Source organism: Triturus cristatus, chromosome 1_1 (genome assembly GCF_964204655.1).
Source record: "Triturus cristatus chromosome 1_1, aTriCri1.1, whole genome shotgun sequence".
In the NCBI taxonomy this organism is placed as follows: domain Eukaryota; kingdom Metazoa; phylum Chordata; class Amphibia; order Caudata; family Salamandridae; genus Triturus; species Triturus cristatus.
In genome coordinates, this window is record NC_140579.1 from 551,467,127 (window position 1) to 551,493,125 (window position 25,999).

Sequence of the window (25,999 nt, forward strand, 5' to 3'; positions counted from 1 at the left end):
TTAACAAACAAAATTGGATAGAGTTAGGTTCAAAAAAACTTCTAGTAGCTGACGTCAATCCAGTAGGATGTTGTGGTCAGAAATTACCTGTCATGGGTTATTTTTTGTCGAAAATTGAGTTTCAAGGTAGAGAAACAATGGCTAAACTTTATGTTGTTGAAAAAGGTAAATCTTTGTTAGGTTGGAGAGAACAAAAAGCTCTGAATATTATTCTAAATCCTAATCATCCAATGCAGGTTCTTTTAACTGATACACATAACGATAGTGAATGGGTGTCAAAATATCCTAATCTTTTTAAAGAAGAACTTGGATGTTTGAGGAAATTCAGACATCGAATCATACTTAAAGATGGGGTTATAGCAAAAGTGCACAAAGTACGTAATGTTCCATTAGCGTTGAGGGAGCCTCTCAAACTTGAGTTAGATAGATTATGCAAAGAAGGCATCATAGAGACGATCGAAGCCTCTGAGTGGCTTAGTCCAATTGTGATCGCACACAAACCTAATGGAAGTATCCGCATGTGTGTGGATTTAAGAGATTTAAACAATGGTATTTGGGTCGACCGCTTCCCCATATCAACGATATGTTAGCCTCTGTACATAATGGGAAATATTTTTCCACTCTAGATTTATCTAGTGCATATCATTATCCTACTGCAACCAGAATCTAAACACTTAACATCTTTCATCACTCCGGAAGGAGCATTTCAATTTATTCGTATGCCCTTTGGTCTTGCATCAGCCTCAGCTGTTTTCCAAAGAGTGATGCAGGGAATATTAAAGGAAATGATTAATACTTTAGTATTTCAGGATGACATTCTGGTATGGGGAAAAGATGTAGCAGAACATGATAACGTTTTAAATATTGTATTAAAAAAACTGGAAGAAGCGGGATTAACCATTAGTTTAAAGAAATGCAAGTTCCATCAAACTGAAGTGGATTATTTAGGCCACACCTTAACTCAAGAAGGGGTTAAACCCAGGCTTAAATTAGTGGCTGATTTGGAAAACGCACCTGAACAAGGAAATAAAGATCAATTAAGATCTTTTTTAGGACTTGCTGAATATTACGCTAGATTTATCTTTAACTTCTCGAATTGTGTATTTCCACTTCGGTATTTAATGAAAAAAAAAACAGCATACCAGTGGTCGGACAAGTGTCAACATGCTTTTGAGGAAGTAAAAAAGGCGATAGCCGATGCTATTTCCTTAAAACCTTTCAATGCTAATGTTAAAAGCATAATTGTTACTGATGCTAGTGGGTATGGTTTGGGTGCAGTTCTTCTGCAAATCCACGAGGGCAAGGAGAGAGTGATAGCCTTTGCATCAAGAACACTTAAGGGAGCTGAGAGCACCTATTCCACCATAGAAAAAGAGGCACTGGCGTGTTGGTGGGGAGTACAACATTTCTGAGATTTTGTGTGGGGTATTAAATTTGAACTCCATACAGACCACAAACCCTTGGTTGACATTTTTTTCCACTTCCGGTGCAGCTAGAGCCAGTCCACGCATAGCGAAATGGATTTATCGTCTACAGGAATACAATTTTAGCATTAAGTATGTACCAGGTGTAAGAAATGTGAATGCAGATTGTTTATCACGTCTTCCTGTTGAAAAGGCAGATGGTAGTGAATGTGATGCAGAAGTTGAGGAATGGGTAGTAGCCAAGATTGGTGACGTTTGTCAAGCCATAGAAGAATCTGATTGGAGAAAAGCGATTCAAGAGGATGTTGTATTAAAAAGGATAGTTGAGTGTCTTTCTATGAAGGAGGGATGGAAAGCACATAACGACTTATTAATTTTTAAGAAGTCTGGTGTGAATTATCTGTAGTGAATGGCATTTTGAGAAGGAGCAATAAGCTGATAGTCCCCTCTTCCATGAGATCTAAGCTGTTGCAACTGATGCATGAAGGACATGGTGGTATGTCCGCCATGAAGAGGAAAGCCAGGGAAGACTTCTGGTGGCCTGGCATGGACAAACAGATTGAAAGATTTGTTAGAGGATGTGTAGCTTGCTCTCGTAGTGACAAAACAGATGAAGTTCAAGAAACTCCCATCCACCAAGTGGTATGGCCTAAACAGGCGTGGGAAAGGTTGGCTATGGACATTTGCGGCCCTTTCGAGATTCTTGGGGTTGGTTGTAAATTTGCCATTGTGTTAATGGATTATTTTTCCAAATGGCCGGAGGTGACCTTTGTGCGTGAAGTAAAATCTAATAATGTGATTGAGTTTTGTGAAAAGATTTTCCGAAGGGAAGGTTGTCCGGCGGAGATATTAACCGATAATGGCACTCAATTTACATCTAATGAGTTTAGTGAATTTCTCAAGAGATGGGGCATAAAACATCTAAAAACTCCGGTCTATCATCCAAGGGGAAACGGTTTAATTGAACGTTTTAACCGTGTCCTGGGTGAATTTGTACAGATGGCTGTGCATAATGAACTGGATTGGAAGGACTTGGTTAAAAAAATGCTGTGGAATTATAGATCCACCCCACATTCAGTTACGGGAGAAACTCCGTTTTGCTTGCTAAAGGGCAGAGTTCCTTGTTCCATTGTTGTTCCAGGGTGGATGGGCAGGTTTGGTAAAAAAAACCTTTGATGACTGTGTCATTAGAACCAAAGTTGAGAATTATCAGAGTGCCTATGTACTCAGACACAATGATAAATTGATAAAAAATGCTAAAATATTCACTAAGGGAAAATTTGTAAGGGTAAAATTGGGAGTGATTCAACACAAAGGATGTTCCAAGTTTTCCAATCCAAAAGAAATTATTTCTGTTAATGGTGATTTCATACAGTTGTCAGATGGAAAGTGGTGGAACACCAATCGTGTGTCCTTGTGTAATGATACTGAAATGAGTGAATGGATGAGAATCTCTTCAGATTCTGTTGGTCGAAGTGATTCAAAAGAGGTTATAAGCAGGGGTGTGAAGACTTACCCATACTCTCCACCTAAGGTCAGAGAACCCAGTACACGTTTCAGATCATTACCCAGAAACTGCATGATTATATTTGCAACTAGTTTACAAATGTGTTTTCTTCTGTATAAATTTCTTTTTGTTGAATGTAGTTATACATGTGAATTATCGTGTATTTATTTTCTAAAGAAAGGGGATATGTTGTATTGTATAGTATAAGATGTCATGTAAGCAGGTGGCTGCTAAGCAACAGAAGCTTCTACTTCTGGAATGCGGAGAAAGGCATCCAGGAGAGAGAAGCGGACGTTGTGGAGAAGGGCTCCTGCTGGAGGTTATTGTCTACATTGCTTAATAAACCTCTTTATCAAATACCTGAGTACTGTAATACTCAAAATACTTCTCCTCCAGTACCCCGCATTTATCTTGAATCCCTTTTTGATTTGTCTTAGATGTCAAATTTCATGAAGATATCCCGCCTCAGATTCAAAATCATCCTTTCCATCTGATTTTCAACTCAGCCTGCGCCTTGCAAGTTGTCATCGCTTTTCTTTGGACTTTCGATTTCACGTATTCTACTGCTACCACGGTGTGACGCTAAATTTAAAGTTGGAGTAAGACTAGGGCTTACCTCCGAACTCAGATTTTCAGTCTGCTCATCTTCGCCATGTTAGCTCCCTGCCAGTGGGGAGAATCGATTTTCCAAAGGCAGCGAGGCTATCGGCATCTGTATAGTGGCCTTATTTTACTTACCCTGTGAAGTTGCAACCTGTTCCATTATCTTGAAGTATGACCTGAGGGAAGGTGAGGGCTTAACAGGTACACGCACCTCCTTAGGGCCACAGCGTTTAGCCCAAGTCAAAAAGGAAGATCATCCTGGACTCATTCTAGCGTCATCCGATGACTTCAGCCAGGCTATTCCTGTAATTATCTGGGGAAGTCATCCCAAGCTATCCTGAAGTCTGCCCACAGAGCACAACATTTAAATGAGATGACTCTTACTGTAATCACAAAAACTACTCCAGGATGGTGTCCTGATTACTTCAATTAAAAATGCGTGATGATCCTTTACAACTCCAAGAATACTAATTGACAACTGCAGGATGAGTGTGAACTACTCCAGGATGGTGTACTGATTACTTCAATTAAAAATGCGTGATGATCCTTTACAACTCCAAGAATACTAATTGACAACTGCAGGATGAGTGTGAACTACTCCAGGATGGTGTACTGATTACTTCAATTAAAAATGCGTGATGATCCTTTACAACTCCAAGAATACTAATTGACAACTCCAGGATGAGTGTGAATTACTCCAGGATGGTGTCCTGATTACTTCAATTAAAAATGCGTGATGATCTTGTACCTCAAGGAATACTAACTGACAAGTGCAGGATGAGGTTGAAATACTACCGGATGATTTCAGGACAACCTCGTGGTTAGTTTACAACCACTGGATGATTTGCTAACATCTACAGAATTATTATGCATTACTGTAGTATGATTTTATGACAACTTCAAATTGGAGTTAATGTACACAAGGGTATTGGGAAAACACTACAGTACATCCCCTCATCACTGCCTAACAACCAAGAGTACTCAGTGGAATTATTTAGAAGTAATCCCAATTTGTAACATCCAAGAGTATCCACTGGATGGGCACTCTTGGCTATTGCAAATGGGGATTACTTCAGAATGGTTTCATAAAATGTTCTCGATGCTTGTAGATCACTCCTAAATGTTTAAATACAGACTTTCCAAATGTCCTTTCCTTCATCCTGGATTACTCAAGTCTAATTTAAAAACAAATTTGAAATGAAATACTTGGGTGAAACATGGTGTCCCTTTAAAAAAGAAAACTGTATGGGTTTAAATCAGGATCCTTCTTTAAACAAGGACAATGATATAAATTGAATTTGTGAGGAGCGTTGGTAAGAATACCATTTGCATTGAGTAGCAGCCTTGCAACGTTTGACCTTTCCCCATACTAACTGTGACAGGTCTTCATTTGAGCTAAACGAAGTCACTCTAAGTTTTGATATGGTGACCTGTGGCAATACACCGAACAAAGAATTGGTTCAAATAAATGGATCTGAAATTACTTCTCACTGTGTGCTTTTATTTCGCCAAAGCATGTACATGACCTCAAAGAGAGATAGTATACTGTTCAGGATAACATTAAAAGTAAGGAAAGAGAATTTTAAAAAGTCAACAAAAGAAGCAGCTCTATTGCTGCAGCCACTGTGGTACCGATAAAACATTCAAAAATAAAATGCAAGACCCTATAACTAATCGCCACTTTGCAGACATTAGGCCATGTGCAGTGTGGGTTTGCTACAGGGTCAACCCACTGATACACATGACTGTTCGGCTGTGCACAGCATGGGGTGGGTGCTTGTGAGGTGGTTGGCAGCTACAGGGTGTTGGGTGCAGTGTGTGTGTGTGTGGCCATAGGCCAGGCCCTGTGGCCAACCCCTACAGCACAAAGCCAAAGGCAATGTGCAGCAGGCAGTTGGCTACCCGCTCAAAGTTGGGCACCCAACCTCACACTGCCAAAGGCCATGGGCAGCGTGATTTTGGGGGCCCACAGGGTTTGGATGCAAGTCCTGGCCAGAATTTATCAAACTATGAAGGGTTGTCCAAAGGGCCTGGCAGAAGGTGTCTTATCAGTGACAAATGCATACCTGTCAATCTCTTAACTTAAAATTGCAGGTCATGTGAAATCTTTGCCATTGTTGGGAATCACTGTGCAAACTATTCCAATCATAAGCTAAGAATTACCACCTTATTTCCAGGGATGCCATTATGCTATGTGTGGGCACCACTATGTAACAAAGGGGCACAATATGTCAAGAATGACAACTATTCAGTCAGACCCAGAATTATGCCAAAGACAGGCACCGTCATGTAGAAGCCTCTACTCCAGTGGCTGCTTTCAATAGAAAGTGGTGGGGCAGCGGGAGTTTGTATTAAAAAAAAAATAATAATAAATTTACTTACCTGCCACGGCTGGGGTCCAGCTTCTTCCAGAAGCGCAGTCCAGCTTCGAGACTTCCCACCCAATCCCAAAGCTACTATCATGCTATTACTCAGCATGACAGCAGTGCCGGGATTGGCTGAGCAGGCTGGTTTAACGCTCACTCAGGCACAGGGAGCCTGTGGCCTTTCTCCACCCGGAGATACAACACAGGATGGTTGTAGCAATGTAAGAGCGCATGTTGGTTTGGCCGCCCTAAGACGGCCTTCCAAACCAACATGCAAACTAACTGCTCCCACCGCTCCTCCCCCCTGCTACTGTCCCTTGAGGATTGCCCCGTCCTAGACTGGGCCACTTAGCGGACTCTGCCTATCCAGGAAAAAATAAAAGGATAATACATAGTTTTGTTATGTTTTATTGTTAATCAGCTGGCTTTTAGCAGTGGGGAAACGCTCCTCTGCCATTACGTAGGAGCCGCTGCTGCTCTACTCTCTCTACCTTCCCAACCCCACCACCTTCAAACCTTACCAGGAGAAAAGATAGAGGTGAAGACCATCATTCCCTGTAACATGCGCGCACAGTGCATTTCACCAGCGCGCACAGACTCTTGCATAGCGCGCATGTAGTTGATTAACGTGCACCGGCCACGGCCTTTAAATTTGAGCACCGTGAAAGGTGTGGTCGTTTCTTAACTTTGAAGCGCAGTGGTATTACGGCACAAGAAACACATACACACACCCCAAGTATTTACCTTATAAGGCAATGTGCGATTTTAAGACCTAAAGTATTTTTGCTTTTAGACAATTATTGTTTTAGATTCATGTGCGCCTGACGTGTCCCCTAACAATGTTTTTCAAAAAACATAATAAAACAAACGGTGACAAAGCCAAATGGCTGGTAATCAATGGCAGAACTTTTGGCTTTGCCATTGCTTGTTTAATATTTAAAATTGTTCAAACCCAGTTGTGTCACTTTGTGGCATAGAAAAGACCATTGTAAGGGAGTAGCGTCACCGTAGGAGAGTGATTCCAAGTTTTGTGACTATGCAAGGGGTGGCCTGCAATTTAGTGATCGAGTGGCCCAAGGGAAGAGATTTGGGGTAGTGGGCCAATTTGGGGTCACTTTTAGTTGCTATCTGCACTGTCTGGAGAAGAGTGCGAGTGAGTGTTGGGCTGGCAAGTGAGTCCTGAACAAACAGTTCTGATGATAGTAGTATATAAAATGTTGAAGTTACCCCCACAGTGCATGGACTGTCGTCGTAATAACGTACCAGACCTGGATTACAATGTGCAAACACTTTCTAAGGTATAGGAGTAGGGAAAAATAGTGATGAAGAAGAAAGGAATCAGACAGGTGGAAACCATGAAGGATATATGCAAGAAGGAAAAACAAAAGGGAAAATAAGTATGGAGAAGTACGAAGGAAAAGATAAATACGTTAGAAAAAGTATGTTAAGAGAACTGGGAAAGCTGAAATTAGGAGTGCAAAAATGGGCTACAACATGATGAGAATAAAAAGTGAAAAGAGGAGCGAAGAAAGAAGACAGAGGGAAAAACGATAAAGGAGAGCGGAAGGGAAACCCGGGAAGTAGAATAATGAAATGCAGCGAGTGTGAGGGTAAAGCGAAGCAAAAGAAAAATTGCAGACAGAGCAGAGAGTGAAGGGAGAATAGAGAGAATGGTAGAAAAGCTCAATAGTGAGACAGATGTACCATGCAGTCACGCAGAGTGCTTAAACAAGAAGAACAATTAAAACTGGGAAAGGTGAGCAGTGCGAGGGCACAGAAATACTTCCATGCTCCAGGAGGAGCAAATACAAAAAGCGGGGAGAAAGCCAAAAAAACACTAACGAAAAAGAAGTAAGCAATTCAGAGTGGCAATGAAGCCAACTGGCAAACCAACATACTGGCTCTAAGCCAACAGAAGCTAACAATACGTCTCTAATGCACTGCCTAACAGACCTAAAAATGGAGCAAATGTGTTGCCCTATATTTTGAACTGCTTGTGTAGTAGGTCATTGAACATGGATTACTACTGCCCCCACTTCATAAAGATGTTTGCGCCAGGTCAATAACAAGCATAGACAAAGCCAATAGGTCTTGCCTATGCAAGAGTTATTGGCTTTGCCATATGCTTCAGCCATGTTGTACACCAGCGTGGCTGTTGTTCAGCCTGGCTAAAGTTACTGGGGAAAAGGAGAGTGGCGATTCAGAGTGGAGTGTTATGGGGGCTGTCAAGACTATCATGAAGGGTAGAAATCAAATCATAAAGCAGCGTTTGTATACTTACAACATTATGCAGAAGTTTCAAACATAAGATTTGGCACATTTATGAAGCTCTCTCTTCAAACAGCATATTGTCGCGGTTTTGACAGGTCCTGCATTTATGTAACTTATATACAGGGCTACTCGAATTATAATATTCTACAACTGCTGCGTTTTCCACGTAATTTGCCACATAATCCATCATATGCTGCATAAACTGCAGATTTTTTTTAAAAAGTTGATTCTAGCTCAAAAGGATCAAAGTTACCAAAAGGAGAGTAGTGCGTATTGTGGCACAGTGGAAAGCCTGTAACAAATACTGTCCAGTCACCTTTACTTTACTTATTGCTGTATTTGAGTGTTAATTTGAAAAGTAATGAGGCGAAACATTTGCACAGACAGTGTTAACATATGCACAGATGTCAAAATAACGAAGTAATACTATCAAAAAAATGCGACCCATTATGCTACATAATTCTTGTTTTGTGACCGCCTAAGTTAGTCACCATGCTGCATAATGTGGACCGTCCCTACCGCTTAATTCCCGTGTCTCTGCTTATTTAGCACAATAAATCACCAGGGCACGGTGGGGGCGGTTCATAGGGGCATATTAACAAGCCAGGCGAAAAAATTATCGCCGCTTTAGCGGCAGAAAACTGCAGCTAAAACAGCGATAATGGGCTTGATAATATGCTCTATGGAATTCCAATTGAAGCCCATGTTAGATGTCCTTCACATTTAACATGGGTTTCAATTGGAATTCCACGGAGCATATTATCAAGCCCATTATCTTCGTTTTAGCGGCAGTTTTCTGCCGCTAAAACCGCGATAATTTTATCGCCTGGCTTGTTAATATGCCCCAATGTAAGCACAGTAGATGAGAAGTGCAACCTACTAAAGGTATGGGCTAACAGGAACGAACAAAAATGTTGAGAATATTCTGTTTCTTGATATGATTACGGCTGTAAAATGGAGGCTTTTCATCTGCCACAGTGAGAAAATCGAAAGAGAAAATGTGGCCACCGCTTAGGAAGCCGTGGAGCGAGTGATATATATGAGATAAGAAGGGCTTTAAGTGGAATGAAAAACCTAGGGTTTTCTCATTGGGGCGTGACCGAAGTAGAGGGTGGCTTGAAAACCCTTAAGCTTAGCAAAGTGTGTCACCCGACTGGTATGTTTCTTCTTCTGTCATTGCAGCCAGATATGTGATACAACAAGTAACATTACACCTACAACATGCGAGGACTATCGGCTTTGGCAATGTTTGTTATTTGCATAAGATGTATAAGCAACAACTACGGCTTAGTTTTACCGAATATTGAAAATGGGTTAGTCCTCGTGGTAGAAGTTGTAGACTAACGGCTAGAGATACCGACTTTGGTGCTGGGAAAAAGCAGGTTCGAGTTTTGGCGTATGCTCACCATTCCGTGATTCTAGGCAAATCACTAAACTCTGTGCCTACCAAAAATAATATGGACTGATGTATTTGTGTCATGTAACTATTACCCATGTGAAGCGCTCCAATACCTTTGGGTCAAGTTCGCGCAATATACAATTGCAAGAAAATCAAAAGTGTATACTGCCGCAGAATTGGCTTTTTTTCACCCAGAGGGCAAAAAAATGTAGAGTCCGATAGGGACCAATCTCAGCACCTGCTTCTTCAGAGCTGCCGGTGCCACATAAAGCCCTGGACAGAAGAAAAAGGCGCGACTGTGGCGGAGGGTACTGGGAACGGAGACCTTGTTTGTGGCCAAAATGTTTGTGGACATTGCTAAATTTCAGACGCATAGCATGGCCCTAATTTTGGCGAAAAGTGTGAATAATACGCTGCACAGAGCATGATCTGATTCACGACTATACTGTCTGCCAGCCGCATAATGCAGGCTTTTCTTGTATTCAAATTAACCTTGATTTATGTAACCCTAGAAAGAGGGTGCTCGTTTTCAAAATATTCCTATTAACATTGCACGCATATTTCTTAGCAGCCTCCCATGTGCTTAAAGTAGGATCGTTTTATCCTTAACCTGAATGCGAACTCGTCCATAAAAGCAGAGGGGAAAGGTCAACTTTGTTTTCACCCACGAATGACTCAAACGCTGCACTGGTACCAAGGATACAATGCACATACAAGACTGGTCTTGCACAAATACCCCATCCCGCTTCGCACCATAACTGGGCCTTGTAAGTTTTCAGCAGCTGGGAGGCTTGGACTCCCGTGTTTACTCCACTGGCAGCCCAAACATAGTCTTACCGGACATCTTGGGTTCTCCCACGTCTGCTGCAGTGACACGGAGAGCATGGAAAGTAGTCAGGTTAGTAGTACATTTCACCAATACTACCTGATGTATACTTGCCCACTCTCTGTTTCACTGCAGTGATGTGATGCTGAACGAGAGTCCGCTCGGTCTCGCATCACCTTTGGCGCCTCATTCTTCAGCCGGCATGATTACAGATTCCCGCCTTTGAAAGCGCAGTTGAGGAAGAAGCCCATAAGTGTAAAGGTGGCAAGCCATAAACCACTCTACTAAAAACAAATACCGACGACATTCAGCAATGCATATCCCTTCCATTCTCCTGCAAACACGCACAGAAGGCATCGGTAATCAATAGTCGGTGGTTTGGCACACCAGCCCTTAATCTCCCCTCGCCTCGCTGGTCTTGCTTGAGACCCTCTTCCGGCTAAGTACAACTTCCGGTATGAAGAACTTGAAATTGAAGAAGGACAAAAGTAGTCCCCCGGGCTAATGTTTAGCTCAGCTTCATTGATACCTCCAAATTGTGCCAATGCACAAGTGGCCGATCCCATGAACACACAATTTTCAATGGTATTCAGAATTAAGTTGGCTCTTTTTTATGCTTGTAAATTTGTTTTTAACTCTCCAACTTTATTAGAATTTGGCTCTCACAAATAGTCAAGAGTGTTAGTCACCAAAATTGACTAGATCGTGCTGGCAGCATCGAGGAAGGAAACACAGAAAAAGAGAGCAAAACGAGAGGGACAGAGGGCAGGACACAAAAACAAGTGGCAGAGGGCAGAAGGGCACCAAAAACGACAGGAGCAGAGGGCAGAAAGGCGCAGAAAAAGAGAGAAAAACGAGTGGCGCAGAGAGGCACAAAAAACGAGGGAAAAACGAGAGGGACAGAGGGCAGGACACAAAAACAAGTGGCAGAGGGCAGAAGGGCACCAAAAACGACAGGGGCAGAGGGCAGAAAGGCGCAGAAAAAGAGAGAAAAACGAGTGGCGCAGAGAGGCACAAAAAACGAGGGAAAAACGAGAGGGCCAGAGTGCAGGACAAAAAAAACAAGTGGCAGAAGGGCACCAAAAACGACAGGAGCAGAGGGCAGAAAGGCACAGAAAAAGAGAGAAGAACGAGTGGCACAGACGGCAGAGAGGCACCAAAAAGACAGGAGCAGAGGGCAGGAATGCACAGAAAAAAGAGAGCAAAACGAGCGGCACAGAGGGCAGAAAGGCACAAAAACGAGTTGCACAGAGGGCAGAAGGGCAACAAAAACGACAGGGGCAGAGGGCAGAAAGGCGCAGAAAAAGAGAGAAAAACGAGTGGCGCAGAGAGGCACAAAAAACGAGGGAAAAACGAGAGGGACAGAGGGCAGGACACAAAAACAAGTGGCAGAGGGCAGAAGGGCACCAAAAACGACAGGAGCAGAGGGCAGAAAGGCACAGAAAAAGAGAGAAAAATGAGTGGCACAGAGGGCAGAGATGCACCAAAAAGACAAGAGCAGAGGGCAGGAATGCACAGAAAAAGAGAGCAAAACGAGTGGCACAGAGGGCAGAAAGGCACAAAAACGAGTTGCACAGAGGGCAGAAGGGCACCAAAAACGACAGGGGCAGAGGGCAGAAAGGCGCAGAAAAAGAGAGAAAAACGAGTGGCGCAGAGAGGCACAAAAAACGAGGGAAAAACGAGAGGGACAGAGGGCAGGACACAAAAACAAGTGGCAGAGGGCAGAAGGGCACCAAAAACGACAGGAGCAGAAGGCAGAAAGGCACAGAAAAAGAGAGAAGAACGAGTGGCACAGAGGGCAGAGAGGCACCAAAAAGACAGGAGCAGAGGGCAGGAATGCACAGAAAAAGAGAGCAAAACGAGCGGCACAGAGGGCAGAAAGGCACAAAAACGAGTTGCACAGAGGGCAGAAGGGCAACAAAAACGACAGGGGCAGAGGGCAGAAAGGCGCAGAAAAAGAGAGAAAAACGAGTGGCGCAGAGAGGCACAAAAAACGAGGGAAAAACGAGAGGGACAGAGGGCAGGACACAAAAACAAGTGGCAGAGGGCAGAAGGGCACCAAAAACGACAGGAGCAGAGGGCAGAAAGGCACAGAAAAAGAGAGAAAAATGAGTGGCACAGAGGGCAGAGATGCACCAAAAAGACAGGAGCAGAGGGCAGGAATGCACTGAAAAAGAGAGCAAAACGAGTGGCACAGAGGGCAGAAAGGCACAAAAACGAGTTGCACAGAGGGCAGAAGGGCACCAAAAACGACAGGGGCAGAGGGCAGAAAGGCGCAGAAAAAGAGAGAAAAACGAGTGGCGCAGAGAGGCACAAAAAACGAGGGAAAAACGAGAGGGACAGAGGGCAGGACACAAAAACAAGTGGCAGAGGGCAGAAGGGCACCAAAAACGACAGGAGCAGAGGGCAGAAAGGCACAGAAAAAGAGAGAAAAATGAGTGGCACAGAGGGCAGAGATGCACCAAAAAGACAGGAGCAGAGGGCAGGAATGCACAGAAAAAGAGAGCAAAACGAGTGGCACAGAGGGCAGAAAGGCACAAAAACGAGTTGCACAGAGGGCAGAAGGGCACCAAAAACGACAGGGGCAGAGGGCAGAAAGGCGCAGAAAAAGAGAGAAAAACGAGTGGCGCAGAGAGGCACAAAAAACGAGGGAAAAACGAGAGGGACAGAGGGCAGGACACAAAAACAAGTGGCAGAGGGCAGAAGGGCACCACAAACGACAGGAGCAGAGGGCAGAAAGGCACAGAAAAAGAGAGAAGAACGAGTGGCACAGAGGGCAGAGAGGCACCAAAAAGACAGGAGCAGAGGGCAGGAATGCACAGAAAAAGAGAGCAAAACGAGCGGCACAGAGGGCAGAAAGGCACAAAAACGAGTTGCACAGAGGGCAGAAGGGCACCAAAAACGACAGGGGCAGAGGGCAGAAAGGCGCAGAAAAAGAGAGAAAAACGAGTGGCGCAGAGAGGCACAAAAAACGAGGGAAAAACGAGAGGGACAGAGGGCAGGACACAAAAACAAGTGGCAGAGGGCAGAAGGGCACCAAAAACGACAGGAGCAGAGGGCAGAAAGGCACAGAAAAAGAGAGAAAAACGAGTGGCACAGATGGCAGAGAGGCACCAAAAAGACAGGAGCAGAGGGCAGGAATGCACAGAAAAAGAGAGCAAAACGAGTGGCACAGAGGGCAGAAAAGCACAAAAACGAGTTGCACAGAGGGCAGAAGGGCACCAAAAACGACAGGGGCAGAGGGCAGAAAGGCGCAGAAAAAGAGAGAAAAACGAGTGGCGCAGAGAGGCACAAAAAAAAAGAGGGAAAAACGAAAGGGACAGAGGACAGAGAGGCACAAAAACGAGTGCCCACTGGTATTGTTGTGAGTACGGAAGATGAGACTTGCTACTAGTAACAAGTGGCCTGCTTAGTGCCAGAGCGCCCTGTGTTTCATGTTGCTTAGTGCCCTTCCATTTCTAGTGCTTTGCAGCTTTATTAAGACTTTTTTTAGTGTTTCTGGTTGCTCAAATGGATCTAATTTCTGTTATTTATATATTTCCCTCATCTTCATTGTTTGATTTTTGTTCCCAGGAAAGTGTCACTCATAGTCGTTGAATGTCACTCCTAATTACAGTGAAATATGAAAATGTCACACATACGCAATCTGAAACCTTGGCAGCTATGATAGAGGCATCATAGTCTTTCCACTTTTAGGTGCGTGAAATTCTATTTCCAACCTTTAACGCTGCATACATTTTGCTATTCATGCACAGCACCATTTCTGCCCTTTTTGTTTATTAAAAATTGCAAAGCAATTTTTCACCTTTGTATAAAAATGCACAACCACGCGATATAATCACCCCGCAAACTTTTACTCCGCATATGCCTTTACCACGCATGCCATGACAACGCAAAGGCGTGCACGGTGAGTGCATAAAATTTGTAAAAGTGTTTATGGTAAATATAGATATATTTTTTAATATGATATGTATATATATATATTTAATTTTAATTATTTTTTAAAAACAACTAAAAACAAAAAAAGGCCTTTTTTATCCCAATAACTAAACACCCCTAACATTGTTAAATTACCCATACCACCCCAATACCCATGCCCACTAAAATCTTAAATTACCCTTGGCACCCCAAATCCACCCTGAACCCTAAAACACACCCTGACCACTAACAATACCCCTGCACCCCCAATCCCACCCTGAACCCTTAAACTACCCTAGCACCCCAAAACCTAAACTGAACCCTGTACACTAACATTACCCTGAGCACCACAAAAACAAAACACACCCTGATCCCTAAATTTTCTACTACACCCCAAACCTAAAGCCACTCTGAACCCTAAAAATCCCCCAGCACCTCTAAACCCAAACACACCCTGAACCCTAAAAATTCCCCTACACCCCAAAACCCTAACCCACCATGCCACTTAAAAATACCCCAGCACCCCAAAAACTAAACCCACCCTGAACCCTAAAAATACCCCAGCACCCCAAAACCCAAACATACCCTTACCCCTAAAATTACCCATAACCACTAAAAATAAACCTGCACCACAAAACCTAAAATGACCCTGAACCCTAAAAATACCCCTGCACCCCAAAACCTAAACCCACCCTGAACCCCAAAAATACCCTGGGCACCCCAAAACCCAAACATGTCCTTAACCCTAAAACTACCCCGGACCACTAAAAATAAACCTGCACCCCAAAACCTAAACCTTAAAAATACCCCTGCACCCCAAAAACTAAACCCACCCTGAACCCTAAAAATACCCCAGCACTCCAAAACCCAAACATACCCTTAACCCTAAAATTAGCCATGACCACTAAAAATAAACCTGCACCCCAAAACCTACAACGACCCTGAACCCTAAAAATACCCCTGCACCCCAAAACCTAAACCCACCCTGAACCCCAAAAATACCCTGGGCAGCCCAAAACCCAAACATGCCCTTAACCCTTAAACTACCCCTGACAACTAAAAATAAACCCGCACCCCAAAACCTAAACCCTAAAAATACCCCAGCATCCCAAAACCCAAACATGCCCTTAACCCTAAAATTACTCCTGACCACTAAAAATAAACCTGCACCCCAAAACCGAAACCCACCCTAACCCTAAAAATACCCCTGCACCCCAAAATCTAAACCCACCCTGAACCCTAAAAATACCCAGACACCCCAAAACCTAAACCCACCCTGAACCCTATAAATACCCCAGCACCCCAAACTCCTTAACCCTAAAATTACCCCTGAACCCCAAAACATATAACCCTACACTCCAAAACCCAAACCCTATACATACCTTATACTTACATATAAATCACATATGCTTCTACCATTCATGCATTTACAACAAATTTCGTTGTAAAAGCATGTGTGGTAAATGCATATGCATTGTAATGCCATGCGTTGTAATGGCATTGCCGCGTAATGGTAGTTGCATTGTGATGGTATGCGGGGTGATGGTAGTAGTGGTAAAAGATTAGTTGTGTTTACCTCTTGCACTAGAAGTATAATCATTCTCAAAACATAAGGAGCAATTTCATCATGTTAAGAAGAAATGATGCTTGTGGAGATTTGGATGTTTATTTTCAAATCATCAAGCACAATTGGATCTTATGAAGTAATCACATACTCATTCTTAAATCCTCCTGAAGTCATCAGGAATAGTCACACCTTGTGAAGTCATCGCATACTCATTCTTAAGTCTTCCCGAAGTCATCAGGAATAGTCACACCTTGTGAAGTCATCGCATACTCATTCTTAAATCCTCCTGAAGTCATCAGGAATAGTCACACCTTGTGAAGTCATCAGATGCTCATTTTCAAGTCATCCACAAGTCATCGAGCTCAAGTTTCTAAACTCTGCTGATGACTTCAAGAGCTTGATGATGTCTGATGATGTGAAAATGACTTCTAGAGTAGTTGGATGATCATCCAATGACTCTGGGATTGCTTCTAAAGTAATCCTGTTTGACCTGGGAGGTCTTCCTCCAGATTTCGACTCCTTTCTCTTAGGAGAAACCACAACAACCTCCCTTGCTATCTTCTCCTTGGTTGTTCCCCCTTTACCTTTAACCTCCGGAAGTGGCCGTAACTGATAGCAGCTCCTTCGCATCTCTTGATTTGTAGGTATGTTACCTAGAATACGCTCTCCCTTCTGCGGTTCACTTAGCGAGTTAATGCCTGCTCCTGTGCTCTCAATGGCACTCTTTCCTCCCACCTTCCCCCTTTCTTGAGCTGGGTATAGAATGATGAGCGCTCTTGATTACTCATGGGCACCAAATTCTTGGGGGGAAGGGTGGGGGGCGGGGGGGGATCTGAGCCTGTTTGTTGAGCTCTCCAGGACGGCGGCTTGAGAAAAAGGTCCATAGTAAGGTGAGAGAGCAGCCGGCAAAGTTGAGACTCAGCAGCACATACATCTGTGGTATGGGCAAAAGGGGGTAAGGTGGAATTTGGCACTGCACACTCTCTCCCATAGACAGCAACGGGAGAGACAGTTGTCTCCCTTTTTGAAACAACCATGGTGCAACACAACAATATTCAACGCTCAGAGCAACTCTAGCTCATTGGGAAATGAAGAACATTTTAACTTGTGTGCATTTCTAGTTGGAATAGGATTATAAATATGGAGAGACTTGAGCATGGCCACATTACAGATGGATGGCAGGCACTGCACAATCTGAAATTTGAACCCTTACAATAAAGTAGGCCAACCTATATTTGCTACTGACGGCGATTAATTTTTACAAACTATTGAGCACAAACAATAGATCTGTGCTTTAAATAGTGCACAGAAGAAAATATAGCTCTTTCAAAAACTCTAAAGGTTTTAGGTGGTAGTGCATTCAAGAAAGTACGACAAACGTCTTGCTCACAACATCATGGTTATCAAAAATGTACAAAGACCCATAGGTGTCATTTTTACTAGATTTGTCTCAAAATAGAGATTTATTTTGCTCCACACATATACAATTAAATGGCCACTGAAACATATCTTCCTGCACAATGTTGTAGTTATTACTGTTAAACCTTTAAAGTTCTCAAGAGGGCTTGTGGGGTTTAGTGTGGGACTGTGTGGGGTTTAGTGAAATTATGCATATTTGAATTATGTGTCATGGTGTGTAGTGCCTTTATGTGTATTGCTGGAATGTGGCATAGAGTGCATTTATGTTGTATTGAGTAGAATGTAATTATGTGTAGTGTAATTATGTGGAGCTTAGTGGTATTATGTGGAGTAATTATGCTGTGTGGTGCAGAATTGTGTGGCATTGATTTGTATGGTGTTTTGTGGAATTATGTGGCATGGTTTGTAGCTGTAATATGTGGCATGGTATGGAGTAGTATTATGTGTGTGGAATTATGTGGCTGAAAAGAAAGAAAAGAGTTACGGTAGGAGAGAATGAAAAAGAAAGTGAGAAAGGAGGAAATGAAGAAAGAAGAGAGAAGATATGAAGGCTAGAAACAAAAACGTATTGGAATAAGACTGCAAGAAGGAGAGGGTGAAAGGAGGGACTGCAAGAAAGGAGGGAAATAAGGTATAGAAAGGAAGACTGAGAAAGAAGCAGCAGCTAGAAAGTAATAAATGATTTGCCCCGAATCACAGGATGTTAAGCCGACGCAGAGACTCAAACCTGTTTCCCCAGCTCCAAGGTCGGCAGCAGTAGCCATTACGCCACCATCTCTCCTCTGTTGGCACATAAATATTAAGTAATTTTCAAGTGTTCACAAATTATTGCCCAAAATATAATAAATAAATATGAGGCAGAAGAAGTAACACTATTTACATCAAACCCTTCTGTCCTTTGTGGTAACAGCGGTCCAATCAATATACCAGTCGGTTTCAAACAAACCCTCTGTCCAGGCAGGTAACTGAGAAGGATTCATTATAATGCTGTGTTTGTTACACGGGAGGCTTCAGGAGCAAAACGTCCTAAAATAGTGCAAAGTAAAGCTGAGAAACTGGCAAAAAGTGCTCCTCTTGTGTAATATATTTTCACAAAAAGCACGCAGGCATTTTTGGACCTCGTGTTACTATATGGTTTCACAACAACGCTGCGTATTACCTTGCAGTTTAAAAACAATCAGTTTGAAATCCAGTAAAAGGCCTATAAGAACAAGTTACTTACCTTCGGTAACGATATATCTGTAAGAAACATTAGTTAGTTAGATTCCTCACCTCAGAATATCCCCAGGCGTCAGGCTGGATCCGGAAAGATTTTGTCAGCAATACCCTTGCGAGTCGCTAGGTGTCGTCTGCAGCTCTGCGTCCGTCGTCGGCATTGTGATTGCCGGGATGACGGAGTACTTAGACGCCGCCCTCACGCACTGGCGTCAGTTCTTGTACATAGCTTTCCGCGCCAGGAACGTAGAGCCATGCAAGAGACCGACACTGGTGCCAAAAATTCTAGGGCCCTGAAAGGGATGACCTCAACCCTAGATATCGGTTCGCAGAACAGGGAGGATGGATGGGGCGGTGAGGAATCTAACTAACTAATGTTTCTTACAGATATATCGTTACCAAAGGTAAGTAACTTGTTCATCTGAAAGAAACACGTTAGTTAGATTCCTCACCTTAGAATAGATACCCCAGCAATACCAACCCCGGTGGTGGATCTGCGAACCAAGATCACACCAGAAAGTCCTGGAGAACAGAACGGCCAAAGAAGCCGTCTCTCCGGACTTGGCTGTCCAGGCAATAGTGTTTGGCAAACATGTGCAGCGAGGCCCACGTTGCTGCTTATCAAATGTCCTGCAAGGGGACTCCCCGGCCCAGAACAGTGGTCGCCGCTGTGGTACGAGTGGAATGGGCCCTCAGCCCTACAGGGGGTTCCTTTTTAGATAAGGAATAACAGGCCTTGATACACATAACGACCCCCCCCAAGAGATGGTTCGCTTGTGCATCGCCCACCCCTTCTTAGCGCCCACGTAGCCAACAAAGAGTTGGTCATCCACCTGGAACTGTTTGGTGCGGTCCAGATAGAAGGACAGCGCTCGTTTTGGGTCCAGGCGGTGGAGCCCCTCTTCCTCTTTCGTGGGATGCGGAGGCGGAAAGAAGGTGGGCAGTGTAACAGACTGTCCGATGTGAAAGGCAGTGACCACCTTAGGGAGAAAGGAAGGACGAGCCCTGAGAACAACTTTGTCCGGATGGACGGAAAGGAAAGGAGGCTTAGAAGAGAGAGCCTGGAGCTCACTCACCCTTCTAGCAGAGGTGATGGCAACCAGGAAAGCAGTCTTAAGAGTCAGAAGACGAAGGGGACAATTATGAAGTGGCTCAAAGGGAGCGCACATCAGATAGGTCAATACTAGATTCAAATCCCACTGAGGCATTACGAAAGGGACCGGAGGAAACATGTGAGTAATGCCCTTAAAGAATTGAGAAACAACAGGGGATTTGAAAAGAGAAGGCTGATCAGTAAGCCGTAAGAAAGCAGAAATAGCTGAAAGATATCCCTTAAGGGTGCCCAGAGCAGAGCCCTGCTGGGCCAGGGAAAGAAGAAAGAGGAGAACGTCAGAAAGAGGGGCGGAAAGGGGATCCACAGCTTTTGCTATGCACCATGCTACAAATTTGTTCCACCTGCAGGTGTATACCGATTTTGTGGAGGGACGCCTGGCTGCCAGAACAACATTACAGACTTCAGGAGGCAAGTCAAATGGCATCAACTGTCGCCGCTCAATCTCCACGCATGGAGGTGGAGGCTGGTCAGGTTTGGGTGGAGGACCGTCCCCTGCTGCTGCGACAGAAGTCCTCCTGAAGAGGCAGGCGGATCGGGGGATCGATCGATAGACTGAGTAGCTCGGGATACCAGTATCCTCGTGCCCAATCCGGAGCCACCAGGATGACTTGGGCCCAGTCACGCCTGATCTTCAGCACTCTGGGCAGAAGTGGTATAGGCGGAAAGGCGTTCAACAGATTGCAACTCCACTTGCGACTAAAAACATCTCCGAGCGAGTGCAGCCTTGGAAACTCCAACGCGCAGAACTGCTGACATTGCGCGTTCTCTTCGGTGGCGAATAGATCTAACCAAGGCTCTCCCCACTGCCGAAAGAGGCCTTGCGCCACGTCCGAGTTCAGACGCCATTCGTGATCCATCATGCACCGGCGGCTGAGTTTGTCTGCTCTGCCGTTCAGAGGGCCCGCCAGATGTTGAACCACCAGGGTGATGCCCTGATGTTCCCGCCACGTCCAGAGGCGCAGAGCCTCCTGACAAAGGGTCCACGACCACACCCCGCCCTGTTTGTTGCAGTACCACATGGCGGTGCTGTTGTCCGTGAACACCTGCACTACACTTCCCCGGACAAAGGGAAGGAATGCCTTCAGTGCAAGTCGGATCGCCCTCAGCTCCAGAAGGTTGATATGGAGCCGAGACTCTGCCGGAGACCAGAGGCCGCTGATCTCCGCCTCTCCCATGTGGCCCCCCCATCCCAGGAGGGACGCATCCGTCACTACTACGTGCTCCGGTTGGGGTAGGGAGAGGGATCTGCCACTGACCCAATTGTGGTCCGGGAGATGACTGCCTGGGGCGAGCCCGCCTTCAACAACCAGTCGTCGAGATAGGGGAAGACTGGAACCCCTAATCTGCGCAGATGAGCTGCGACCACCGCCATCACTTTCGTGAACACCCGAGGGGCACTGGTGAGGCAGAAGGGGAGGACGGTAAACTGAAAATGCTCTTGGCCCACCGTGAACCACAGGTAACGCTGGTGGGCTGGCAGGACAGGGATGTGGAAATAAGCATCCTGCAAGTCCAACGCTACCATCCAGTCTCCAGGGTATAGGGCAGCCAGAACCTGAGCTAAGGTGAGCATCTTGAACTTCTCCTTCCGGAGGAAGGCGTTGACGCTCCTGAGGTCCAAGATAGGGCGTAGGCCCCCTTTGCCCTTCTTGGGATCCAGAAATTAGTGGGAATAACAACCACGACCTACTTCTGGACCAGGAATGCGCTTGATGTCCCCCTTGGCCAAGAGGGCCGTAACTTTCTCCTGCAGAAGTTGCAAGTAATCCCCCGAAATCCGGTGGCACTGTGGTGGCATGGCTGGAGGGGTCGCCTCGAAGGGGAGGGAGTAGCACCTTCGAACGATTTGCAGCACCCACCTGTCCGATGTGATGGTACACCAGTGGAGCAGGTGATGGCGAACTCTGCCTCCCACAGGCGTGGAATGGGCCTGAAAGCTCGGACTAGGAGGGCTTTGAGACGGATGCTGCTGGGGTAGATGTGGACGGACCGGCTAGTTGTCCCCCTGCTCCGCCTCGGCGGAATCCACGTCCGCAACCGCGTTGAGGTTGGTTCTGCAGCCTGGGGCTAGATGGACGTGAGGGGGCGCCCCTTCCTTGGCCATGAAAGGGGCGAAAAGCGGAGAGCCAAAAAGGCGACTGCCATCGAAGGGCATGTCCATGAGGGTGCTCTGGACATCCCCGGAGAAACACTCGTGGACCTCAGCCAGGCGTGGCGACGAATCGCCACCGTGGTCGCCATTGCCCTGCCTAGCCAGTCCGTTGTGTCCAGTCCACATCAGCTTGCATGCCGTGCCGCATCCCGCATCCCACCCCTCGGCAAGAGCCTGGGCGAGCCGTGTTCGGGCTTTCTCCGGACACTGTGGCAGCACGTCCTCCACCGTATCCCACAGGGATTGGGAGTAACGGTCCACAAGGCACGCGGTGTTGATAGACCGCAACCCCAAACTAAGGGAGGAGAACAGTTTCTTCCCAAACTGCTCCAACCTTTTGGATTCCCGATCCGGGGGAGTGGACGGGAAGAAGGTCTGGGAGGTAGAGGCCTGGAAAACCAGGCTCTCGGGCGTGGGGTGCATTGACAGAAAACTGGGGTCACCCGGTGCAGGGCAGTGGCACGGGCCACGTTCCGGTCCACAGGAGGAACTGTGGAGGGCTTGGACTAGGTGCCCTTCAGAACATCAATCAGTGCTTCATTGAACTGCAGCAGAGGCTCCGAGGAGCTTGCTGATGGTTGAAGCACTTCAGTGAGGAGATTAGTCCTCCCGGCCACCGCAGGCAGCTCCAGCCCAAGGGCTTCGGCCGCCTTGCGCAGCACCACAGAAAATGTAGCACCTTCCTCCGAAGCCACGGTCAGAGAAGAGATGAAGCCAGGGTCAGGGGAGGTGTCAAGACCCCTGGCATCCCCCAGTTCGTCTGCCCAGTCCTGAGATAACGTCCTCAGACCCCTCCCAGTCGTCACCGTCATCAGAATCCTGGTATACAGGTGGAAGGATCGGAGCCGGGCGGAAGATGAACCTGTCACCCATCGGCGTCGGATGCGGCGCTGGGCGGCGCCTCTCCGACGCCGGGCCCGGACCGGGACTAAACCGGGGAACTGCGTCATCTGGGGGCCTGCGGCGTCGGGACCGGAGTCGGCGACAGCGCCGGGGCCGCCGGCTCGCTAGGCCTCCCAGTCGAGCCTGCGGGGTCCGAAGGCGCACCGGCAGGCATTGACGGCGGAGCCAGGTTCCTCATGGCCACGATGAAGTCACTCACCTCCGCCGGAGTCGCGTCAGACCCAGGGACAGGAGGGTATGGGGTCGGACGGGACTCCTGCGGCTCAGACGGAGCGTGCGGGTGGTGCCACACGAACCATCAGCCGAGTTGCGTGACCGGCGAGGGGAGCCAGAAAAGCGATGTCACCTCTTTGACTTCTTGCTATGCTTCGACTTACCAGATCGCGAAGACTTCGACCCCGACGAGCGGTGATGGCTGCGGCTCCGCAACCGGTCCCTCAACCTCCTCCTCGACCAGGACCTTGAGCGGCGCAGAGCCGACTGCCGGAACTCGAGCAGCTTGCGGGACCGCTCCCGCCTAGCCCCTCGAAGTCAAGGCCCGGCAGTCGAGGCACAGCTCGGCATCGTGGTCGGCCCCAGGCAATAGAGGCACCGGCGGTGGTGATCCGTAACCGACATCAGTCGGTGACAGGTGTCACAAGCTTTGAAGCCAGGCATCCCTATCGGCACCAGAGTCGAGGTCGACGACGAATTGAACCAAACGTTCCTCAAAAAAAAAAAAAAGAGTTTCTTCAAAAAATGACTAAAAGGGTATGCTCTTCCCGGATCGGCGCAGAAAAAAGAAGAACTGACGTCAGCGCGCGAGGGCGGCGTCTAAGTACTCAGACGACATCATCCCGGCGATCACGACGCCGACGACGGATGCGGAGCCGCAGACGACGCCTAGCAACGCGCAAAGGTATTGCTGACGAAAAATCTTTCCGGATCCAGCCTGACGCCTGGGGATATTCTAAGGTGAGGAATCTAACTAACGTGTTTCTTTCAGATCATGCCTATAATTAGTTATACGAGAGAGAGGTTATTAAGTGTGTGAGATTCTGTCATTTAATATATGAAAATGAAAATTAGTTCACGCTTAAAGGTTAGGCTTTTATAAGTATATTTCAATAAATAGTGTCTTAGCGCATCTTAGGTTTCAAAATCTTTACACAACTTTACGTAGCATCGGAAATATTGCATTGGATGAGTTTAAAATGTGTTTTTTAGGTCTCGGCTAGCGAAGGCTGCGCTTGCGCAGTCTCGCTCGCGAGATTTAATGATTTTCAGAAGTGGAGCTTGAACCCGCCCCTCTTCTCCATTGGCTGGCCTCTTAAATGCTGGTCAGCCATTGGAGAAGAGGTTTGTCTCTCCAAACAAGCCCCGTCTTTTTCGGATTCGGGGGCGTGTTTTTTCGCTTCTTTCTCATTTTTTACTCCCTGCCCCTTTTACGCGTGCTGGGCGTGTTTGTTTTGATTTTTTTAACCGTCGGAAGGTTTGGCCATTTTGTGCGCGGTCGGAATGGAGCGGGACGTGGGGTCGCCTCTTCCTTGCTCTAAGGCTGATCTCGGCGTTTCCTGGCGCTCGAGGACGCGCAGCAGATAAGTAACCGGACTCTGTCTTTTCCTTCTTACTTAGAGAAGAAAAATACAGTGTCCGCTTCTGCTCTTCCGCTTCAGCTGCCCCCCCCCCACTCTTTCCCCTCCTGCTCACCCCTCTCCAGCAGTGTTTTGTACAGCGCCTTCGACGCACACAGGGCCGGCTTTAGTGCCTGTGGCGCCCTGTGCGACAATGCTTCAGCTGCCCCCCTCCCTCTCTTTCTGTCTAGCAGTTCTTCTCTTACTGAAAACCTTGACTTCAAGATGGGGTTCTCACTCTCTTTCCTCTACTTTCTTTTATTTGCTCCCCTGTGAAATGGATCCAAAAAAGAAAATCATTTTTGCTGGAAATGTCGTATTGGGTGACGTAAGGCTGGATGGCGCCCTACGAAGCCTGCTAACGTGATCCGCGGTTCGCTGGTAAGGGGCATTGTTCCATCGGTAAACATAGGTAGGTTTTACGCATGCGCAGAGCGCCAGAGATTGTGGCTCCAGGTTCTTCCGAATACGTCCTTCTCGGCGCCCAGCACGGGCGGAGATACTGTCATGACGTAGGGTCATGCCGCGTGGCTTGCGCCAGTCCAAGTTCACCTCCTGCTCCAGTCCAATCCACAGTAGAGTCCCGGGTCTCCGATGGGCGGAGGCTGCTCATTGTCAGGAACCGGCTGGGGAAACAGTGGATACCGCACCAGCAGGCAGGTGAGTGCAGGGCTTCAGTCAGGAAGGAGCCTGATGGGTGCTGGTGTGTCCAGGGTGCACTTGTGTTCTCTGTGGGCTCCCCACGGAGGGTCCCGCAGAGGTAGCCTGAAACCCCGGATACCTCTCGGCTCACCCCCAGCCTAGTGAACTTCTTTACCTGGGCTGAGGGCCCCTGCCTTGATCACCTGGGTGAGGCACCGGCTCGAGAAGGCTGGGATTTGTTTGGACTGAACCGGGGAATAGACTGATCCCAGGGGGCTATCAAAGACAACAGGCCGGCTGCTTATCCACGACCCTGCCCTTTCAGTGACTCCAGAGAGGGACTTCACCCAGCTGGCCTTTCTTATCAAGTGACTCTCAGAGATGGGCCATGAACTACACCTGCCTGGCCCTCCCAAGTAGGTGACTCTCACAGAGGGACTTCACCCTGCTGGGCCTCCTTATCAAGTGACTCCCAGAGACGTACTTCACCTAGCTGGGCCTCCCAAGTAAGTGACTCGCACAGAGGGGCTTCACCTAACTTGGCTTTTGTTTTCTTGGCTTTGTTTTCCCTGGGCTTGCAACTAGTGCACCAATCCTGGAGGTACTGCAAAGTGTGGATTGGAAAACAAAATGTGTACTGCGGCTCTGCGTCCACGGATTATGAGAAAGTGCCATCTTTCTTGCATGGTATGCCCCCACTTTTTGCTAAATTGCTGAATGTACTTTGACTGAGTGTACCCTGGACTCCTGCCAATCAGGTGCCAAGGTCCTATGTTCCCTCCTTAAAACACACAAACTCCAAATTGGCAAACCCTGGCCACATGTCAGCCCCTGGTAAATGGTACCCTAGGTACCCAGGGCCTTGTGACCAGGGAAGGCCCCTAAGGGCTGCAGCACTCATTGTGCCACCCTTAGAGGCCCTGTACCCTTACACACACACACTGCCTTTGCAGGCTGAGTGTCTGGGTGCAGGACAAAATGAAGAGTCGACATGGCACACATCTCTGTGTGCCATGCCCATCACCTACACTGCCAAGGCATATGTCAGTCACCCCTCTGG